The sequence below is a fragment of the Bos mutus genome, chromosome 2 (assembly GCF_027580195.1).
Source record: "Bos mutus isolate GX-2022 chromosome 2, NWIPB_WYAK_1.1, whole genome shotgun sequence".
NCBI lineage: Eukaryota > Metazoa > Chordata > Mammalia > Artiodactyla > Bovidae > Bos > Bos mutus.
In genome coordinates this window covers 129,106,222-129,128,473 of record NC_091618.1, presented here as the reverse complement: position 1 = coordinate 129,128,473, position 22,252 = coordinate 129,106,222, and the positions used below count along the sequence as shown (strand labels likewise).

At 38.7% G+C, this 22,252-nt stretch overlaps 1 long non-coding RNA gene across 1 annotated transcript in view; it reads left to right on the top strand.

Moving 5' to 3' along the window:
- The window catches only part of LOC138990431 (uncharacterized), a 40,336-nt gene extending 24,609 nt beyond the window's left edge, over window positions 1-15,727 (top strand). The window contains exons 2-3 of the long non-coding RNA XR_011466533.1: window positions 8,233-8,352; window positions 13,185-15,727. This is a non-coding gene — a long non-coding RNA (uncharacterized lncRNA). The remainder of the gene's footprint in view (window positions 1-8,232; window positions 8,353-13,184) is intronic.
- Window positions 15,728-22,252: the final 6,525 nt, after the last annotated feature.

Below are 22,252 nucleotides of genomic sequence, written 5' to 3'. Positions count from 1 at the left end.
AAGTGAAGTCACGAAGTCGTGACTGACTCCTACCAACCCCATGGACTGCAGCCCACCAGGCTCCTCCATCCATGGGATTTTCCAGGCAAGAGTACTGGAGTGGGGTGCCATTGCCTTCTCCAAAATATATTGATAAAAATGGCTAATACTTATAGAGAAACCTCCTGTATGCCAGCAGATTTTGCTGGATTATCTGATTTATTTCTCACAGTTAACCTATAAAGTAGATACAGTTATTATCATTTTGTAGGCAAGAAAACTGAGACACACAGATATTAAATAATTCATCCAAAATTGTATACTTAGCAAATGGCAGAACCAATGTTTGTATCCAGACGATCTGTCTCCAGAGCCTTTGCTTAGGCTCTGTTAATAGGAAAAAATTGAAAGGAAGTAAACATTTGATAATGAAATTAGTGTGAATCACCTGTGTTCTTAGACACAAAACATAAACAAGAAAAGCAAGTAATTTGGCTTAAAATAAAATAGTTTGTAAAAAGCAGAACACTCAAGTTCTACATTTCTTTTTAGAATTTCTTTTGGATAAAAAAGGCAGTACATACATGTAAATGAAAAACCAGACATTTAACAACAATTGCAAATAACTATAATCCATCTGAAAAACACTGTTAGTACAAATACTGTATCTCTATAGGGCTTCTCAAGTGGCTCAGTGGCAAAGAATCTGCCTGCCAATACAGGAGACATGGGTTCGATCTCTGGGTTGGGAAGAAATCTGGAGAGAAAGTGGCAACCCTCTCTGGTATTCTTGCCTGGAAAATCCCATGGATAGAGGAGCCTGGTGGGCTATAGTCCATACTGTTGCCAAGAATCAGACATGACTGAGCACACATGTACATATCTCTTTAGATACTCTATATGTATATATTTTATATATTATTGATATTTTACAAATACAGAACCTTGCCATGTATGTTTTATAATTTGCAGTATTGTCTCAAACACTTCATTATGTCAGAACAGCTCAGACTGATACATAAACTTGGCCAACTTAGGATAATGTGGTTAATTGTTTGTGTTAATCTTGAACTGGAGTGCCTTTCATTACTGCACACCATTGTGGTTCTATTCTACATGAGATCAAGATGGTGATTGTATCTTATATGGAAGATAATTAGATGAATTTTTATATCTCTATTAACTAATTAGATTGTTTCAATTTTATTATAGCAAAAAGTGTGATTAATTACTAAAATGATATATATATGAAAACATCTAAAAATGCAAAACATTTTAATATACTTAAAGTGTTATAAAACTTTATGCAGATATGCAGATGACACCACCCTTATGGCAGAAAGCAAAGAGGAACTAAAGAGCCTTTTGATGAAAGTGAAAGAGGAGAGTGAAAAAGTTGGCTTAAAATTGAGCATTCAAAAAACTAAGATCATGGCATCTGGTCCCATCGCTTTACGGCGAATAGATGGAGAAACATTGGAAACAGTGACAGACTTTATTGTTTTAGGCTCCAAAATCACTAAGATGGTTACTGCAGCCATGAAATTAAAAGACACTTGCTCCTTGGAAGAAAAGTTATGACCAGCCTAGACAGCATATTAAAAAGGAGAGACATTACCTTGCTGACAAAGGTCCATCTAGTCAAATCTGTGGTTTTTCCAGGAGTTATGTATGAATGTGAGAGTTGGACTATAAAGAAAGCTGAGTGCCAAAGAATTGATGCTTTTGAACTGTGGTGCTGGAGAAGACTCTTGAGAGTCCCTTGGACTGCAAGGAGATCCAGCCAGTCCATCCTAAAGGTGATCAGTCCTGAAAATTCATTGGAAGGACTGATGCTGCAGCTGAAGCTCCGTTACTTTGGCCACCTGATACAAGGAGCTGACTCATTGGAAAAGGCCCTGATGCTGGGAAAGACTGAAGGCAGGAGGGGAACGGGACAACAGAGGATGCGATCGTTGGATGGCATCACCAAGTCAATGGACATGAATTTGAGCAAGCTTTGGGAGATGGTGAAAGACAGGAAGCCTGGCGTTCTGCAGTCCATGGGGTCACAAAGAGTTGGACATGACTGAGCGACTGAACAACAACAAAAAGTATTATAAAAGTTTTATAACAAGCACATACACAATTTGGGGACATTTATTTTATTCCAAAGGGTTCTTTCACCCAAATTATTGTATCTCTAAGCTTGGTTTCCATCTTGCTTTTGAAATTACATGCTAATTATGGACCTTGTATCTATGAGACATAGTTGTGGAGAAAGAGGGGGAGGGGAAGCCCATTTCTTTCTACTATACTAGTAGTCTCCAAATTTACTGCATGTACCCTAGTGGGGTACTCAACCAAAGAAAGAAAATTTTAGAAAGGTGCAAACTGAGAATGCTGCTGCTGCTGCTAAGTCGCTTCAGTCGTGTCCGACTCTGTGTGACCCCATAGACGGCAGCCTACCAGGCTCCCCCGTCCCTGGGATTCTCCAGGCAAGAGTACTGAGTGGGGTGCCATTGCCTTCTCCGAACTGTGAATGAGAGAGGTTTAAATAATCTGAGATCACACACTAGCTTTTTCATCTAGTATACTTACTATTGGGCTTTCCTTGTGGCTCAGCAGTAAAGAATCCTCCTGCCAATGCAGAAGACACAGGCTTAATCTTTGGGTCAGAGAGATCCCCTGGAGAAGGAAATGGCAACACACTCCAATTTTCTTGCCTGGGAAATCCCATGGACAGAGCAGCCTGGCGACCTATAGTTCATGGGTTGCAAAAGAGTCAGAAACAAGTTAGTGACTAAACAACAGCAACATTTACCATTAAGAACATATCTATACATTTCTTAAATTTGAAAGTTTAATAAAGCTTCCCTGATGGCTCAGATGGTGAAGAATCTGCCTGCAATGCCGGAGACCTAGGTTCTATCCCTGGGTTGGGGAAAATCCTCTGGAGAAGGGAATGGCAACCCACTTCAGTATTCTTGCCTGAAGAATTCCATGGACGGAAGAGCCTGGATGGAAGAGCCTGGCAAGCTACAGTCTATTGGGTAGAAAAGAGTCAGATATGCCTGAGCTACTAACACACACAAAGCTGATACCAGTAAGAAATTGGGACCAAATGGTAATAAAGTATCTTATAGCAGGACAAAATATCAAAAAGAGATATTTGAATATATTTCTCACTCAAATATCCTAATTCCTAATAGGAATTAGGATATTTACATATATTCTTTGTTACTAGTATATTCTAAATGCCAACAAAACAGCAACAAAAACATGTAGCTACCACTTTTCATGCAAAATTATGAAATTAACCAATAACCTCTTAAGAATGGCATTCTATACTACCTTTGCTCAACTTTTACTTAGAGATGTGTACTATCAGCTATTATTTTCCTAAAACTGTTAATTAAAACAAATAATTTAGTAGTGACAAGAAATTCCAAGTTGCACCTGGCATCTCTAAGATAAAAACCAAAGGAGAACTTTTGGAGCTTATTGATACTTTTATTGTGTGTGTGATGAACAACAAGCATTCACCTAGAAGTGGTTTGGGAAAATAGAAGAGAAGAGACTAAAGTTTGGTCTACAAATTGTAATGTAAAATTGGAACTATTAATTGATGAACATTCTTTCATTGCTTTCCAGCTTATATCTACATTATGCTTTTCTTTATAAATTCATTTCATTCTAATTCATTATGTAAAAATTATCATTGTTCATAGAGTCATGAAAAGTATGGAAAAATCTTAAGTGATATTAAAAAGTGTTCAAAAAAGTATGACATAGAACTTGTCTTAGGCATTTTTGGATAGTTTCTCATCATTTATTTAAATTGTTTTTGTAGTGTTAAAGTGAAAGTAATTTTATTGACTTTGAAATTCTTTTTAGATGATCATGCTTATGATGACTCAAATTTTCCTGGTACCTTTTTAATTTAAAGAACTTTGTGGAACCTTCAATAACAAGCATTGTACTCTAAGAGAATAACAAATTCTGGAGCTGCTATAAACCATCTCATGAAAAGACAAACCTAAAATGAGTGACTAAAATAAAGTGTGTAAATCAAGATGAATTACTGTTCAGTGTAGTTTAGAGTAGGTTCAGTGTCATGAACAAAATGTGACTATCTGGGATGGGAACCATTTTTAATTAGGTATTCTGTATGGAGAAGGAAATGGCAACCCACTCCAGTGTTCTTCCCTGGAGAATCCCAGAGACGGGGGAGCCTGGTGGGCTGCCATCCATGGGGTCGCATAGAGTCGGACACTACTGAAGCGACTTAGCAGCAGCAGCAGCTTTCTGTGAGCGTCATCTCACTTTTTTGAATACCTTCCCCCTACCACCTTGACTCTCAATCTTTGTGCCTTTATAAGCCTGTAAAAGAGGAAAATATTTTATGAGTCTCTGACTTTGTCATGTGATTAGTTTGCTGAGTTTGCTTTGTTATAACAGAATACCTTAGACTAGGTGGCTTAAACAGCAAACCTGTATATCTCACAGTTTCGGAGGCTGAAATTTGAGATCAGTGTGCCAGCATGGTTGGATTCTTGGTTGAAGGTCCTCTTCCTGGTTTGCAGACAACCATCTTCTCATTGTATTTTCATATGGCAGAGACCAGAGAGGGGAACCAAGTTCTCTTGTTTCTCTTTATGAGGGCACCAATACCATCATGTGGATTTCACACTCATGACCTAATTACTTCCTAATGGTTCCATCTCCAAATAATATCACATTGGGGATTAGGAGTTTCAACATAAATTAATAAAGTTTGGGGGCGGGGCATGATCATCTCATCCATCGCATAACCCTTCCATGCTTATTTGTATTTTAAAGAACATTGTATGAAGAACCTTAAAGGAATTTTTTTTTAGAAGCTTCTTGATATTCTTAGTCTTATCACATAAATATCTCTCTTAGAGAATCACCTTCTGCAGCTGCTTTAAGCTTGACGTTGTCCAGGAACAACTTAACTTTTCCGCAAGAGGGATAAACCTTTGAAAAAAAAAAGCACAGCAATGACTAGTAGCAATTATAAGGATTGGTTGCTTTTCAATTTTTGCTTTATTAAGGCTTGCTTATTGGCTGCTTGTGATTGGGAGGTGTGCCCAAGAGGAGGCCTAACATAGTTTCTGATTAATATAGTTCAGCAGAGGGAACTTGCCTACTCAGCATGGGGAAATGTAAAAAATATGGCTGAGAAGGAGCTAAAATTAAGTGGACAGAATGTCTTTTCATGCATGAACAGCAGGCAGGCAGTGTGGAGCTAGTGTGTGGTGAAGGCCCTGCATGTCTTGAAGAGTCAAATAATATTTCTTGCCCCTGTAACTGAGAAATATTGAGGGAATTTTGCATAAAAGTTCATTTCTTTTGGCATTCTAGGAATGGCAGACCAAAGAGAAGCTATAAGAATGGAGGGGTCAGACCTGGTTATTAAAAGAACCACTTATCACTTTATGACTAATGTTTTTTGGTAGATTAGGAGTTTGTTTGTATCACTGTTGTCCAGGGGAATCCAACTTCAAATCTCTCTGCTATAAACAACATTCCTTAAGCCATGAACCCATCCCATCAACCATCAGACATTATACAGATGCTGCTTTGACAATGACTCACATTCCCTTTCTGGGTGGAAATGAAAGTCTTATAAAATTTAAGCAGATAGTTAGACTAGAAAGATAGGTCTCTGTAGTTCTAGCCAGTGTTTAAGCTGATAAAATAGTTTAAAAATGAATTAATAGGACTGTGTAAAACCTTTAAAATATGAAAATTTTCATTTACTATAAAATAGCATGTTGTCTAATCCTATTTTGTTATTAGTTTTATTTCAATTTACAATTAATGTTATGAATAAACATCAATGTTGCCAGACCCAAGGCTGGAAAATCGTAGTACCTTTACACACAGGGAGTGAAGTCCCAGCTGGAACCAACTTCTTTTTGTATTTTTCTGTAAAAAAATTTGGAAGATTTAAAAAATGTGTCCCAAATGTGGGAGACTGTGAGTTCCAGGGTCACACATATGGTGCTAAATTGGCATTGCTAATTGGGAGCAAATTGGACTTATTTTAGCCTATTTATCCTTACAATTATATTTCTCATTTGTGGTAGAGTTCTGTGTAACAAACAGGAGTAATAAGACTACAAGGGCAACCCAGATGTAACTAGTATACAGTACCCCACTTCCTTTTTTTTTGATAGGTAGATAGATGTGGCATGTCTTAAATTAATTCCCCTTGCTTGATGACAGTACTCTCAAGGTAGGTGCTTAAGCTGTTCAGGTGAGCAAATAATTTATGACCAGACCAAATACAAAGAGAGGATGCTAAACAAAGCTTCTGAGCAGGGCTAGAAAGTAGTTGCTGCTTCAAATGATTCCCAGCAGATTGGGCCACATGAAAAGTGAGATTTATTGTTGCTGATGACTCCTACTAACACTGCAGTGAGTTCTCACTCTGTCTTACCCCTTCCTTCCCCCCACTCTGCTGCACGGCTTGGTCCAAGAGGTTTATAGTCTGGAAGAGATGGGAGGGAGGGGGACTACTCTCCTGGTGGTAAACTCAGATGATTTGCTTCTTTAGATCAGGAGATGTGGAAGCACATTGGTCTTGTAAAGTTGAAGGACCAAGGAAGACACAGTCTTTACCATGAGAGGTAGGAAAATGCAAACCCTGATTTTGTCTTTTAAGAGTTAAAAAAGAGGGAGAGACAATCATTCGATATGAATGTTGAAGTTTGAGACAACCAAGAGCACAGGGGCACAATACCTGGACTGTTGAGGGTATGGTCAAAGTCAGTATGACATTTTTGAGGAAGTATTTCCTGACTTTTTTACATGAATTTCTAGTTCTGTTGGAATCCCAAGATCTATCAACAGAGTTGTAAACAAACTCTGTCTTGGTACTGCATTGGTTTTTCACATTTGCAGATTTTTCTTTCCAGGTTCATGTGGAATTTTGAGTGGTTGAATCAAACTCAGTGCCTAACTTTTAAGACATAACCTGATACATAAAAGTGGTTCTGTACTTTCCAATATTAAATTTTCTCAAATTATTTTGTTTTTAAAATGGGAATAAAGGAATATTATAATGTACTGACATGACAAGGGAATTTTTAATAAAAATTAAGCTAATATCTCCAGAGAAGGCAATGGCACCCCACTCCAGCACTCTTGCCTGGAAAATCCCATGGACGGAGGAACCTGATGGGCTGCAGTCCATGGGATTGTGAAGAGTTGGACACACTGAGCAACCTCACTTTCACTTTTCACTTTCGTGCATTGGAGAAGGAAATGGCAACTCACTCCAGTGTTCTTGCCTGGAGAATCCCAGGGACGGGGGAGCCTGGTGGGCTGCCGTCTATGAGGTCGTACAGAGTTGGACACGACTGAAGCGACTTAGCAGCAGTAGTAGCAAGCTAATATCTCAGCTGAGCATCAGTAACTTACATGGACTAGTTATGTAATGGGGACACCATTTCCACATGATGAAAACTTAGTAACATTGAGATGTATAATTAATGTGAGGAAAATATATCTGTTTAAATGGAAAAATTAGGGACCTATTAGCAGTAGCATCAACATGTTATATCACCCCAGTCATCCTAGTTCTGCTTTTTGTGACCCTGAACCGTCAGCCTTTGTCTAAGGAGCCACCAGATTTGTTACTTTTGTGAAATGAGAGAAACAGGTTATCATTTAAAGTTTGTCATCATCAGTGGGATGATAGCCACAAATCAGGGCTGTTCTCCATAATTCTCACTGTCATGCAGCCTAGGAACTTTTTCAGCTCTAAACTGAACGTCCTGCAGAGCATGTCTGTCAGATGTTGTATATAGAACACAGGAACCTCCAGTTCAGATCTAAACCTCAATCCATCTTAAAAGATCCAGCCAAATTTGAGTCTTAGAGCATTTGTTACTTTCAGAGTAGTTTTTTTAAAAAAAAATCTTTGAAAATAGCAACCACCAATTTTGCTATTGACTTAACCTTTTAAGCCAACTTTAATAAACTCACATTTAAACTAAACAGACTTGACCAAAAGGAAAACTTTATTACTTTAAGAAATTAGCTTCTATTAATACAGTGAGTATCTTACCCCCAGGTGATGGTTTCAGAGCATGGCATTAGTTCAGTTTTAATGAATCCCAAAAATCAATTATCAGTGCTTTATTAATTTGTTATAAATGGATCAATTTGTTAAATAAATCCAGGAAATGGCTTCCAAGTACTGAATACCTAATCTTTTTTTTTTTTCTTGTATTCATTTAGACTGTAAAGAAAAGACTGCAGTTGGAAACTGGTTATTTAGATCATTAAACAATCTTGGATATAGGTGAGCATAGTCCATACCACATGCTCTTGTGACCTTTGAGAGCAAGGCAGCCAAGAGTAAGTATTTGGATAGCTTATTATCCCAATATTTTATGCCTGATTTTTCTGTCTGTAACCCTTAGCTCTTAACCTTATTTCCCCCCTTCCTCTATTCCAACCCCATGGCCCTGCTTTGCTAGGCAGCAGCAGCAAGAGTTGACTTTATTCACATTAATTCTAACTTGTCTTCTGTTCCCTTCTTTTGGGGATTTTTCTCCATTAGGACACGTGGACAGTCAAGTTTACCTGTACTCTTTGATCCAGCAGAAGTTTTGCTCAAATTTGGTAGTTTCAATCATCTTGACATTTTAACTAAAAATAAATATTTTATTTACTAGATCTGTTTTTGTCCTTCTGTAAACCATTTTGGTGACTCTTGAGTCATACCACATACTTACATTCTGCTCTGACTATGCGTATTTTAGCTTGAAGGACCAAGCCATCTGGGTATGTGCTATTGTGGTCTGTGCTGGTGAGTTTCTAGGCCTGGGGTTGCTAAGCTGGTGAACCTGTAGTTAAGCGCAGAATGATCCTCTGGGGACACATTTTACAACATTATGCTTTATTTAGGCAATGTTTTGGGCTGGAATTGACAGATTTGGAGCATGCCCTGGAGAACCAGGAGGTCCATAAGAGTTCACATCTGTTCCGTGGCTCTGTCGTCTTGTTCATTAGAATAGATAGACCGGTTTGTCTCCACTGATGAAGGTGTTTTCACAATTCAAAATACTTCACAGTATTTCCAGGTTTCATGAAATTTAATGAGAGACAAAATGTGTTGATGAAATCTAGCTTCTTAATGCAATAATATCTTCTTTTCAGTTTTCAGATATATTTAGAATTACTGAAAACTTATTAATGTCGGTAGGTCATTAGAAGTTAAAATTTCCCAGTTGCAGTCATCTTCAGTTCAGATTGGAATAGCAGTTGTTTTCATTAATGATCCAGTTAATGATCACAGTATGTATGTGTTTGAGGTGTGAGGATTAGGAGTTCTAGCTGATTGTATTTTCTTCTCCTGAGGAGTCAGCAATAATGTCACAGACCCTTTACAAATTTTGAGCAGATTGTACTTGGTTGTAAAGCCAAATTGTGTTTTCCAACCTAAAACTTATAGAGTTTTATAAATATTGTACTGGCAGTAAGGATTTGGGCATTCTAAAGACACCAGATCAGATAAATTCTCTGAGGGAAAAGGTAAGAAATCTTGGAAAAAATTCCTAGAATCTTTTCCAATTTGTCCATAATGATTTCATTTAAAAGTTTATTTTTATAGTATGATGAATAAAATGTTTCCATATTTGAGTTTCCATATTTCTCTCAGCATGTTACTTCCCAAAAGTAATTTATTAAAAACTCTTTTAAAATACCATAAAACTATCATAGATCTAAAGGACTAGATCTGATAGACAGAGTGCCTGATGAACTATGGACAGAGGTTCATGACATTGTATAGGAGACAGGGAGCAAGACCATCCCCAACAAAAAGAAATGCAAAAAAGCAAAATTGCTGTCTGAGGAGGCCTTACAAATAGCTGTGAAAAGAAGAGAAGCCAAAAGCAAAGGAGAAAAGGAAAGATACCCATTTGAATGCAGACTTCCAAAGAATAGCAAGGAGAGATAAGAAAGCCTTCCTCAGTGATCAGTGCAAAGAAATAGAGGAAAACAATAGAATGGGAAAGACTAGAGATCTCTTCAAGAAAATTAGACATACCAAGGGAACATTTCACGCAAAGATGAGCTCAGTAAAGGACAGAAATGGTATGGACCTGACAGAAGCAGAATATATTAAGAAGAGGTACCAAGAATACACAGAAGAACTGTACAAAAAAGATCTTCACAACCCAGATAATCACGATGGTATGATCACTCACCTAGAACCAGACATCCTGGAATGTGAAGTCAAGTGAGCCTTAGGAAGCATCACTATGAACAAAGCTAGTGGAGGTGATGGAATTCCAGTTGAGCTATTTCAAATCCTGGGAGATGATGCTGTGAAAGTGCTGCACTCAATATGCCAGCAAATTTGGAACATGCAGCAGTGGCCACAGGGCTGAAAAGATCAGTGTTCATTCCAATCCCTAAGAAGGCAATGCCAAAGAATGCTCAAACTACCGCACAATTGCACTCATCTCACATGCTAGTAAAGTAATGCTCAAAGTTCTCCAAGCCAGGCTTCAATAATACATGAACCGTGAACTTCCAGATGTGCACGCTGGTTTTAGAAAAGGCAGAGGAACCAGAGATCAAATTGCCAACCTCTGTTGGATCATCAAAAAAAGCAAGAGAGTTTCAGAAAAACATCTATTTCTGCTTTATTGACTATGCCAAAGCCTTTGACTGTGTGGCTCACAGTAAACTGTGGAAAATTCTCAAGAGTTGGGAATACCAGACCACCACCTGACCTGCCTCTTGAGAAATCTGTATGTACGTCAGGAAGCAATGATTAGAATTGGACATAGAACAACAGACTGGTTCCAAATAGGATAAGGAGTACATCAAGGCTGTATATTTAACCTTATTATTTAACTTATATTAATATTTAACTGTATATTTAACCCTGCTTATTTAACTTATATGCAGAGTACATCATGAGAAATGCTGGGCTGGGTGAAGCACAAGCTGGAATCAAGATTGCTGGGAGAAATATCAATAACCTCAGATATGCAGATGACACTACCCTTATGGCAGAAAGTGAAGAACTAAAGAGCCTCTTGATGAAAGTGAAAGAGGAGAGTGAAAAAGTTGGCTTAAAGCTCAACATTCAGAAAACAAAGATCATAGCATCCTGTCCCTTCACTTCATGGCAAATAGATGGGCAAACAGTGGAAACAGTGACAGACTTTATTTTTTGGGCTCCAAAATCACTGCAGATGGTGACTTCAGCCATGAAATTAAAAGATGCTTGCTCCTTGGAAGAAAACTTATGACCAACCTAGATAGCATATTGAAAAGCAGAGACATTACTTTGCCAAGAAAGATCCATCTAGTCAAGGCTATGGTTTTTCCAGTAGTCATGAATGGATGTGAGAGTTGGACAATAAAGCTTAGCGCCAAAGAGTTGATGCTTTTGAACTGTGGTGTTGGAGAAGACTCTTGAGAATCCCTTGAACTGCAAGGAGATCCAACCAGTCCATCCTAAAGGAAATCAGTCCTGAATATTCATTTGAAGGACTGATGCTAAAGCTGAAACTCCAATACTTTGACCACTTGATGTGAAGAGCTGACTCATTTGAAAAGACCCTGATGCAGGGAAAGATTGAAGGCAAGAGGAGAAGTGGACAACAGAGGATGAGATGGTTGGATGGCATCATGGACTCTGGACCTGAGTTTGAGTAAGCTCCTGGAGTTGGTGATGGACAGGGAGGCCTGGTGTGCTGCAGTCTATGGGGTCACAAAGAACTGAACAGGACTGAACAATTCAACTGAACTGATCATAGAGTCATAGAATGTAGAGCCAGATGATATCTGATTGACAATATTTGATCATAGCTATTCCATGTAGCTTAAGATAGGATATTAGGTATTTTTTTTGGTAGTTCTTTCATTCATATTTCCTGGGATCAGATTGCCTAAGGCACTGGGGATGATCTTATACTCTGTTGATTAGTACCAGTGCCTAGAACATAAAATGTCCTGTAAAATGTCTGTAGAATGGATGAATGAGAGAATGAATGGAACGTAGGATGTATATACCAGATAGAGTGAAGTGCTGCTCTCTGTTTAGCATTACTCTTACTTAATTACATGAAAACAAAGGGAGCATAATTGCCTTTCAGTTGGTGAATGTACTAGGTTCCTAGTTCTTGATTTAGTTTTCTTCCTCCTTTAGCCTCCTATACCTATAATCTATTGTTTACAGAACAGTGACTTTTATTTTTATATTATTATTTTTAATTGGAGTATAGTTGCTTTACAGTGTTCTTGTAGTTTCTGCTGTACAGCAAAGTAAATCTGTCATATACATATATCCCCTCTTCCTTGGATTTCCTTCTCATTTAGGTCACCACACAGCATTGAGTAGAGTTTCCATGCTATACAGTCAGTTCTCATTAGTTAGCTATTTTATATAAAATAGTATTAGTTATGGAGAAGGGAATGGCAACCCACTCCAGTACTCTTGCCTGGAAAATCACGTGGATGGAGGAGCCTGGAAGGCTGCAGTCCATGGGGTCGCACAGAGTCAGACACGACTGAAGCGACTTAGCAGCAGCAGCAGCAGCAATATTAGTTATCTTTTTTATACATAGTACTGTATATATGCCAGTCCCAGTCCCCCAATCAATCCCCCAAACTCCTTGCCCCCTGATATTCAGACATTTATTCTGTAGAAAACAGTGACTTTTAAAAAACATAAATAATATAATCTCACACTTATGTTTTGAATTCTTCTAATTTTCAATGTAGCTAGTACAAAATTCAACCATTTATCATGACCTATGAATACATGTTTAGTTTGATACTTACCCAAACATATCCAATCTCATCTTCCGTGGCTCTTTTCCACTTTGGTCACATTGTGTCTTGTTCTCTTTGTAGCTGGTTTCCACCTTAGGACTGTTACCCCTGCCTGAAAGGCAGACCTTTGCATACCTGGCTTCTCTCCAGTATATAGTTTTCACCAAAAGTCATCATTGCAAAGAGGTCTGTCTTGACTAGTCACCCATTTCGGAACCTCCTTTAGCACTTCCTGCCAGGTCACTCTATTTTCATAGAGCAGTAATTACTTTATGATATTATCTCCTAGGAGAGCCATCTTTATGCTGTGTCCTCACTGTCTAGAACAGGAGCTGGCACAGGCTGAATGCTGTTTTTTAAGTTGTTTAAATGCTGTTTTTTTTTTTTTTAAGTTGAAGTATATGAACATGTATGGATGTGAGAGTTGGACTATAAAGAAAGCTGAGTGCCAAAGAGTTGATGCTTTTGAACTGTGGTGTTGGAGAAGACTCTTGAGAGTCCCTTGGACTGCAAGGGGATCCAACCAGTCCATTCTAAAGGAGATCATTCCTGAATATTCATTTGAAGGACTGATGCTGAAGCTGAATCTCCAATACTTTGGCCACCTGATGTGAGGAACTGGATCATTGGAAAAGTCCCTGATACTGGGAAAGATTGAAGGCAAGAGGAGAAGGGGATGACAGAGAATGAGATGGTTGGATGGCATCACCACCTCAATGGACATGAGTTTGAGTAAACTCCGGGAGTTGGTGATGGACAGGGAGGCCTGGTGTACTGCAGTCCATGGGGTCACAAGGAGTCGGACATGACTGAGCGACTGACCTGAACTGAATAATCAACATATAACATTATTTTAGTTTCATATGAATGTCCCACATGCTGCAGTGAAGATCCTATGTGCTGCAACTAAGACTCGATGCAGCCAAATAAATAAATAAGCAAATATTTTAAGAATGAAGTATTTTTTATTACATTAAAAAACATGTCCTCCAGTTGAAGATTGAGTTTGCTCCTTGTCTGAGCTCTCAGTGTTATCTGTGTACATGTGTAGTTAGCACATTACTGTACATCTTACCACTTGTTCACCATCTTTTTCATCAGTTGAATCTCCTATTTGGGATGATCTCTAGCATCTCATGTCAGTAGATTTCAGATTCTGGTCATACCAGATTTCAGTAAGTTATTTTGAAACAAGATAGGCTTAAATTTATTAGACACATGTTATGCCACATCCAGGGCTTCCCCAGTGGCTCAGCAGTGCAGGAGACGCACGAGATGTGGGTTCCATCCCTGGGTTGGGAAGATCACCTGGAGGAGGACACGGCAACTCACTCCAGTATTCTTGCCTGGAGAATTCTGTGGACAGAGGACCCTGAAGGGTTATAGTGCATAAGAGTTGGACATGACTGAAGTGATGATGACACGAGCACGATGCCACAACATACAATGAAAGCAGATATTACTTTTGGGTCTATTTATTTAAGGGTTAAGAAAACAGACTCAGAAAGTCGCACATAAATTGGGAAATGATCAAAGTGACAGAGAATGCTGATTGCTTACCTCTCCAATCCCTTTTCCCTTTCTACTTTTCTATCAACATCCTGGTTTTATTTTGGATAATCATGGGCCCAATAGAAAGATTTCATTTCCTTGCCTCCCTTGTAGCTAGGTATAGACTGCTGCTGCTGCTAAGTCACTTCAGTCGTGTCTGACTCTGTGCAACCCCATATACGGCAGCCCATCAGGCTCCACCGTCCCTGGGATTCTCCAGGCAAGAACACTGGAGTGGGTTGCCATTTCCTTCTCCAATGCATGAAAGTGAAAAGTGAAAGTGAAGTTGCTCAGTCGTGTCCAACTCTTAGCGACCCCATGGACTGCAGCCCACCAGGCTCCTCCATCCATGGGATTTTCCGGGCAACAGTACTGGAGTGGGTTGCCATTGCCTTCTCCCGCCATTGCCTTCTATGATGTGCAAATAGATGATGCTGAGTGGGACTTTGCAAAAAGTGTTTAATGGATTAATTCAGCTCTTATTGTACCATGGTAGCTTGAAAAATTTGGTGACAATATTTTGTAGTTTCTCTCACTACTGGGTGGGGTCTGTTTCCCTATCCTTTGAGTATGTCTGGTCTGGTGATTTTCATTGTTTCTTTTTGAGTAGTATCTTTTTTTTTTAAATTTTTTAAATGGAAGTGTAGTTGATGTACAATATCACATAAATTACAGGTGTACATCATAGTGATCACAATTTAAAAGGTTGTATTCAAGACTCAGACATGACTTGGCAACTGAACATACATACACAACACATTCCATTTATAAAGTGAAAGTGTTAGTCGCTCAGTCATGTCAACTCTTTGTGCTCCATGAACTGTAGCCTGCCAGGCTCTGTCCATTGAATTGTCCAGGCAAGAATACTGGAGTAGTTTGCCATTCCCTTCTGCAGGGGATCTTCCTGACCCAGGGATGGACCCCAGGTCTCCCACACTGCGGGCAGATTCTTTACTGTCTAAGCCACCAGGAAAGTCCATTCCATTTATAGTTAGAGCAGCAGCAACTGACTAAATTCCCCTGTTGTACAATACATCCTTGAAGCTTTCTTACTTACCCATAATAGTTGTGCCTCCTAATCCCCTACGCCTATCCTACATCTTTCCCCTCTTCTCTCCCCACTGATAACTGCTAGTTTGCTCTTTATATCTGTGAGCCCGTTTCTTTTTCATTATATTCACTAATGTTTTTGGATTCCACATAAGTGACTTCATATAGTATTTGTCTTTCTCTGCCTGACTTACTTCGCTCAGACTTATACATTCCAAGTCCATCCACTTTGTTGCAAGGTGCAAAATTTCATTCTTTTTATGGCTGAGTAGTATGCCATTATGATACCTTCTCTATCATTTGTCTGTTGATGGACTCTTAAGTTGCTTCTGTATCTTGGTAATTGTAAATAATGCTGCTGTGAACATTGGGGTGCATGTATCCTTTTGAATTAGTATTTTCATTAAAAAAAATTTTTTTGATATATACACAGGTGTGGAATTACTGGGTCATGTGATAGTTCTATTTTTAGCTTTTTGAGAAACTGCCATTCTGTTCTCCACGTGGCTGCACCGATTTACATTCCCACCAACAGTGTATGAGGATTCCGTCTGCTCCACGTCCTTACCAACATGTGTTATGTGTGTTCTTTTATGTGATAGCCATTCCTGTAGGTGTGAGGTGATAGCTCATTGTGGTTTTAATTTTCATTTCTCTGATGGTTAACACTTTACCAATACCAGGCAGACACTTGATGAATTTTCAAGATAATAGATTTAAAATCAGGCTTTTGAAGAGTTAGGAATCCCTAACCCTTCAAGTCCATTTATTATTTTAAGATTAGCCTGGAGTCCCTAGGTGTGTGTATTTCTTGTCATAGTGTGTAGTGACGGTTCCCCTAATCTCCTCTAAACGTTAACAGAGATACTCAAGTCAGAAAGGACAGAGGAATGAAGTTAGGAAAATAGAAGAAAAACTAACCCCCCTTTTGGCCTTGAGCTTCGGTAGACAGAAGGGATAACAAGAGGGAGAATATGGAGCCAGATAAATATGTGGCCTGGTTTTCCCTCGCATGGCTTTAGCCTGGGTTGAGAGAGTTTGGGCAGCTAGGATATCAGTGGCATGTGACTCTTCCTTGCTTTCCTGACCGGCACTGAAGGAGGAGGCTGAGCAGAGAAGTCCTGATCAACACGGAGAAGCGAGTAGGTTGGACACTCACATGAGAGACAGTGAGGTGAGGTGATTGACCCCGCAGCAGGGGCTGAGAAAAGGCCATCAGGCCAGGGGACTGTATGGAGGCAGTAGGGAAAACCACAAGTGTGAAGTCAATAAAGATTGCGGGAAAGCTGAATTGGAAAGAAGAAGAAGCTAGTTTTTTCTGGGAACAAAATCCAAGCCAAAGGAATAGACCATAAATTTTCTGGCTGTAATTTGTAGCAACAGAGGCCAGGGCAGCAAACCATCACCCAGAGGACGGGAGACAGTTCAGACACCAGCAGCACCAGTGCAAGGACTGACATGAGGCTGGTGGCCACCTCATCCCAACACCAGGAGACTATAATACCTAAAATGATGTGACATCACTGGGGGTTGAATAAGAGGTTCTTGTGAGACAGAATTTTTATCCATGTGGAAGACTGAGCATTACTTGAAGGGAATGTTAAATGACCTGATTGGATCAGAAATCTCTCAGAGACCCACTAGGTATTATGTGCAGAAAAAGGAAGCAGGACAGATTGCTTTTAGGCAAAATAAGGAACTTAAGTTTTTGCTGCACATCTGAGTTTTAATGTCTGTTACATTTTATAAACCTGTTTTCCTTGCTTGACTTCAAAAGGAAAATATTGGCCAAGAAACTCTGGGGTTCCTTCTAGCTTTAAACACTATGGTTTCAGCACATTTGCAGCATTTGTCAAACTCTTCCAGCAGCCTCCTTAGAGGCTTTCCTCTCACCAATAATCTTTCCTTCCATACTCTGTCTCCTGGGTTGGAACGGGAACACACTTTCCTAAATGCCTTTTTATTTATGTTATTTCCCTGCTCTGAAGCACAGTGTCTTGGAACAGATGAAAACTCCTTTCAGGGATCTTAACATTGCCTGTTGTCTGTTTTGTTTGAGGCCCTTTGCAGGATCAAATGTATTTACCATATGTTGAAAACAGTTGATTCTCCTGGTCTTGTTTTTCTTTTCTAAAAGGCAGCTCTGTCCTCCTTAAAGTTTTTCAGGTTTATGCTCAGAACTTTTCTTTTTCACACTGATGAAGCAGCTTTTGATTAGGCCCTCATTATAGTTTCAATTTCCTGGAAACAATTCCTCAGTGATGCTGGACACACATTTTTATTTGCTGCAAAAAATACTATAGTGGGTGATGTATGTAGTTCATTTTTCTTTAAATCCCTTCACACGTGTAATTGCAAAGGGACTTAATTTTCATAATTTATTTTCCCTTTAAATATGTTCTATACAGTTCTGCCCTTGGGGAAAAAACTCAAGCAGGCCCTGTAACATTTCTTGAAACTGTTCTCTGGTTCTTTGAAGTCAAATATCAGAGTTGTAGTTTAGTTGTCAAAATGCCCAGTCTCTTGTTCTAGTTAGGTTCAAAAGGGAGAGGATATATATATACCTATGGCTGATTCATGTTGATGTTTGACAGAAAACAACAAAATTCTGTAAAGCAATTATCCTTCAATTAACAAAGGAATAAATTGCTGGATGGCATCATTGACTCGATGGACGTGAGTTTGGGTGAACTCCGGGAGTTGGTGATGGACAGGGAGGCCTGGCGTGCTGCGATTCATGGGGTCGCAAAGAGTCAGACACGACTGAGCAAATGAACTGAACTGAAATTAAAAAAAAAGAAAAATTCAGTCTTATTTTGTATTTGTGTGTCTTCACCCCTTTAAGCACTAGTAATACTCAGACAGGTATTTGAGGAGAAGATGGGGATTATGGTCTGCTCCTTGCTTTTTCCTTGTTTTACTCCTTCTTTCTATCTCACCAGCCACATTTTCTGACCCTTCCAGCATGAGAGTTTTGGAAGAGAGAAGATGCAAGAAGATGCAAGAATGTTGACAGGGCATTTAGCATATATTCTTGCTTTCGAAGGATGTCATATTATATGCTTGTTCTAAAATAATATTTAAATGATTTTAAATTAAAAAAAATGAAGGCTTTCTAGAGTATGTTATGTTATTGCATACAACTAAATATAAGTAATACACGTAGTGGGTTTTACCATTTTTCTTTAATTTCTTTTCCTGAAGAAACTGGAAATAGCTTTAATAATTGTATACGAAGAACTATGATTTCCAGTATGGTGGCTACCAACCACATGTAGCTATTGAAATAGAAATTAATTAAAATTAAAAATTAAGGTTTTCAGGTGTACTAATAACAGTTAAGTGCCAATAGTCATAAGTAGCTTATGGTTATTATGTCAGATAGTCCAGATAGAGGACATTTACATCATCACAGACAGTTCTGTTGGACGATGTAATCATAGATTCCATATGTCCCACAAAGGGCTTATTTCACCCACTTTGAGCTTGGATGCTTCAGCAACTTGATTACTGAATTCTTATCTTTTTTGTTTTGCATTTTCTCAATAGTTTGCCTATACGGCTTTTAAAAAACAATTTATTTCTTGCCTTTTATTAAATCAACCATACTGAGAAATAATTTACATATAATAAATACAGCCATTTAAAGCATGTGGGCCCTGAACGAGTTGAGAGCAGTGGTCTGGCCTGGCCTCCACCGCGCTGTCGGTGAGCCCTCAGGAGGCCCAGCGGCGGCCCCAGGCCTGCGTTCGCGCACCGGCAGATGAGGCGACGGGCGTGAGAGCTTTCGAGTTGATTGGCCGTGGATTGTATGTTAGGGAGTTTTTAATAGAAGTAGGGTTTTCATGTGCGTGAAAGGGGAAGGCCTCACCGTGTAACTGCGTGTATGCCTACCTTGAACGGAGTGCCGCTTAGGGTTTAGATCTTGCTTACAGAGATCAAGTAAGCATCGCCGGCTTTACAGGTGAAAGAATGACGCCTGAAGCATAGACTGCTGCCTGTTGATTACTTACTTTCTGGGAGCACAAACATGACCTAAGGATGTCCTTGGTGAGGAATCTGCCAATTTGAATCTTCAGGAGTAACTTAGAGTATTTAAAATTTCCAAGTTTGCAAAAAGAATACTGCTTGTGGGAAGTTCATAAATGTACATATTAGACAGTGGGGATATAAATAAAATAATGTGCAAAAAATAAGTTAAATGTATACTTTCAAGTATTTTGGTCCCTGCAGTTAAAAGATAAAACACTTTCTTCACACAAGAAAGTTTCTTTAGGTCTGTTTAAAATTAACCACCATCTCCAGTTCTGGCCCCAACCAGTAACTATTCTACTATCTGTGGCTATACGTTAGTTTAGTCTGTTCTAAATGTCACACAAATGGGCTGATAAAATTTATGCTCTTTTGTGTCTGGCTTTCTTTCCTCAGTCTAATGTTAAGTTCTTCCATGCTACTTGATTAATTTTTAAGTTTCTGAGTAATATTACATTTTCTGAATATATCAGTTTGTTTTTTCATTTTTTCATTCATTGTTTTCCCCATACATTCTTTTGGAAATCTTTAGATTTAACTTTTATGTTCAGAACTATGTGCATGGTAAATTACTTTTGTGTACAGCCTTATATAAGGAAAGAGGTTCATTTTTTTCATATATGTATTCAATTATTTCAGCACTATTAGTAGTAGACTTTATTAGTAGACTATTATTAGTAGACTTTATTTTCTTTTTTGCTACCTTTATTGAGATCTGTGTCAAAAATCAATATACCATGAATGTGGCTCTGTATTCTATTTCACTGGCCATGAATTTATCCTTCCACCAGTACTTCACTGTTTTGATTACTGTAAGTCTTTAAATCAGATTAAGTTCCCAAACTTTGCTTTTCAATTTTTATGGGTATTCTGTGTAATTTCAATTTTCATGTGAATTTTAGAATCAGCTTATCAAGTTCTATAAAATTGGGCCACTGGGATTTTAATCTGTAAACATTTAAATAAACCCTTTTCTGGCTTCCCTGGTAGCCCAGTGGTGACAAATTCACCTGCCAATGCAGAAGACACAGGTTCGATCCCTGATCCAGGAAGATCCCACCTGCTTCGGAGTAACTCAGCCTGGGTGCCACAACTATTGAACTTGTGCTCTGGAGCCCAGGAGCCACAGCTACTGAACTCACGTGCTGCAGCTGCTGCATTTCGAGCATCCTAGAGCTGTGCTCCGCAGCAAGAGAAGCCAGCAAGATGAAAAGGCCACACACTGCGACCAGAGAGTAGCCCTAGGAGCAATGAAGACCCAGCACAGCAAAATGAAACAAATAAACAAAAAAATCCCTTTATTTCTGTATCAGTTACAATCCAACCTTGCTTTAAAATTACTGGTGTTATGCTGAAAACATCATCTATCTAGTCAGTAGATTAAATTTTTTAAATGGACTTCTTTATAGGATAACTTTAAAAAACTTTTACTCATTGCAAACTGTGCTACTTAACATTTGCTAATTAACATCTTAAAGCATAAAAGTCTTAACCTGTTGGTGATTTCTTTCTGTGAGCTAGAGGCCTAGAAGTGACATTGCTGAATCAAAGTTTATGTAAATTTTCAATTTTACTGTATACAAAAATTCTAAATAACATATTAGCAAACAGAATACTATAGTACTTCCAGAGTAACATCTCATGACTGAGAAAGACTCATTCCAGGAATGCAAGCCTACTTTAATACCAGAAATTTTTGTATTTACCAATTAAAAGAGAAAGCTATATAATTATATAGTAGATACTGGAAAACCTTGAATGACAGAGAGAGGATATTCATGAAACATCTACGTATAATAAAAATAGCAGACTATGCTTAAATTAGTAAAGGCTTATTAGAAATAAATAGCAAGTGTGAAGCATCACTACGAACAAACCTAGTGGAGGTGATGGAATTCTAGCTGAGATATTTCAAATCCTAAAAGATGATGCTGTTAAAGTGCTGCACTCACTATGCCAGCAAATTTAGTAAACTCAGAGTGGCCACAGGACTGGACAAGGTCAGTTTTCATTTCAGTACCAAAGAAAGGCAATGCCAAAGAATGTTCAAACCATCGTACAATTGCACTCATCTCAAATGCTAGCAAAGCAATGCTCAAAATTCTTCAAGTGAGGCTTCAACAGTACGTGAACTGAGAACTTCCAGATATTTAAGCTGGATTTAGAAAAGGCAGAGGAACCAGAGATCAAATTGCCAGAATCTGTTGGATCATAGAAAAAGCAAGAGAATACCAGAAAAACATCTACTTCTGCTTTATTGACTATGCCAAAGCCTTTGACTGTGTGGATGACAACAAACTGGAAAATTCTGAAAGAGATGGGATTATCAGACCACCTGTCCCACCTCCTGAGAAATCTGTATGCAGGTCAAGAAACAATAGTTAGAACTGGACATGGAACAACAGACTGGTCCCAAATTGGAAAAAGAGTATGTTAAGGTTGTATATTGTCACCCTGCTTATTTAACTTATATGCAGAGTACATCATGAGGAATGCTGGGCTGGATGATTGCCAGGAAAAATGTCAATAACCTCAGATATGCAGATGATACCACCTTTGTGGCAGAAAGTGAAGAGGAACTAAAAAGCCTCTTGATGAAAGTGAAAGAGGAGAGTGAAAAAGTTGGCTTAAAACTCAACATTCAAAATACTATGATCATGGCATCCAGTCCCATCACTTCATGGCAAACAGATGAGGAAACAAAGGAAACAGTGACAGACTATTTTCTTGGGCTCCAAAATCACTGCAGGTGGTGACTGCAGCCATGAAATGAAAAGACACTTGCTCCTTGGAAGAAAAGTTATGACCAACCTAGGAAGCATATTAA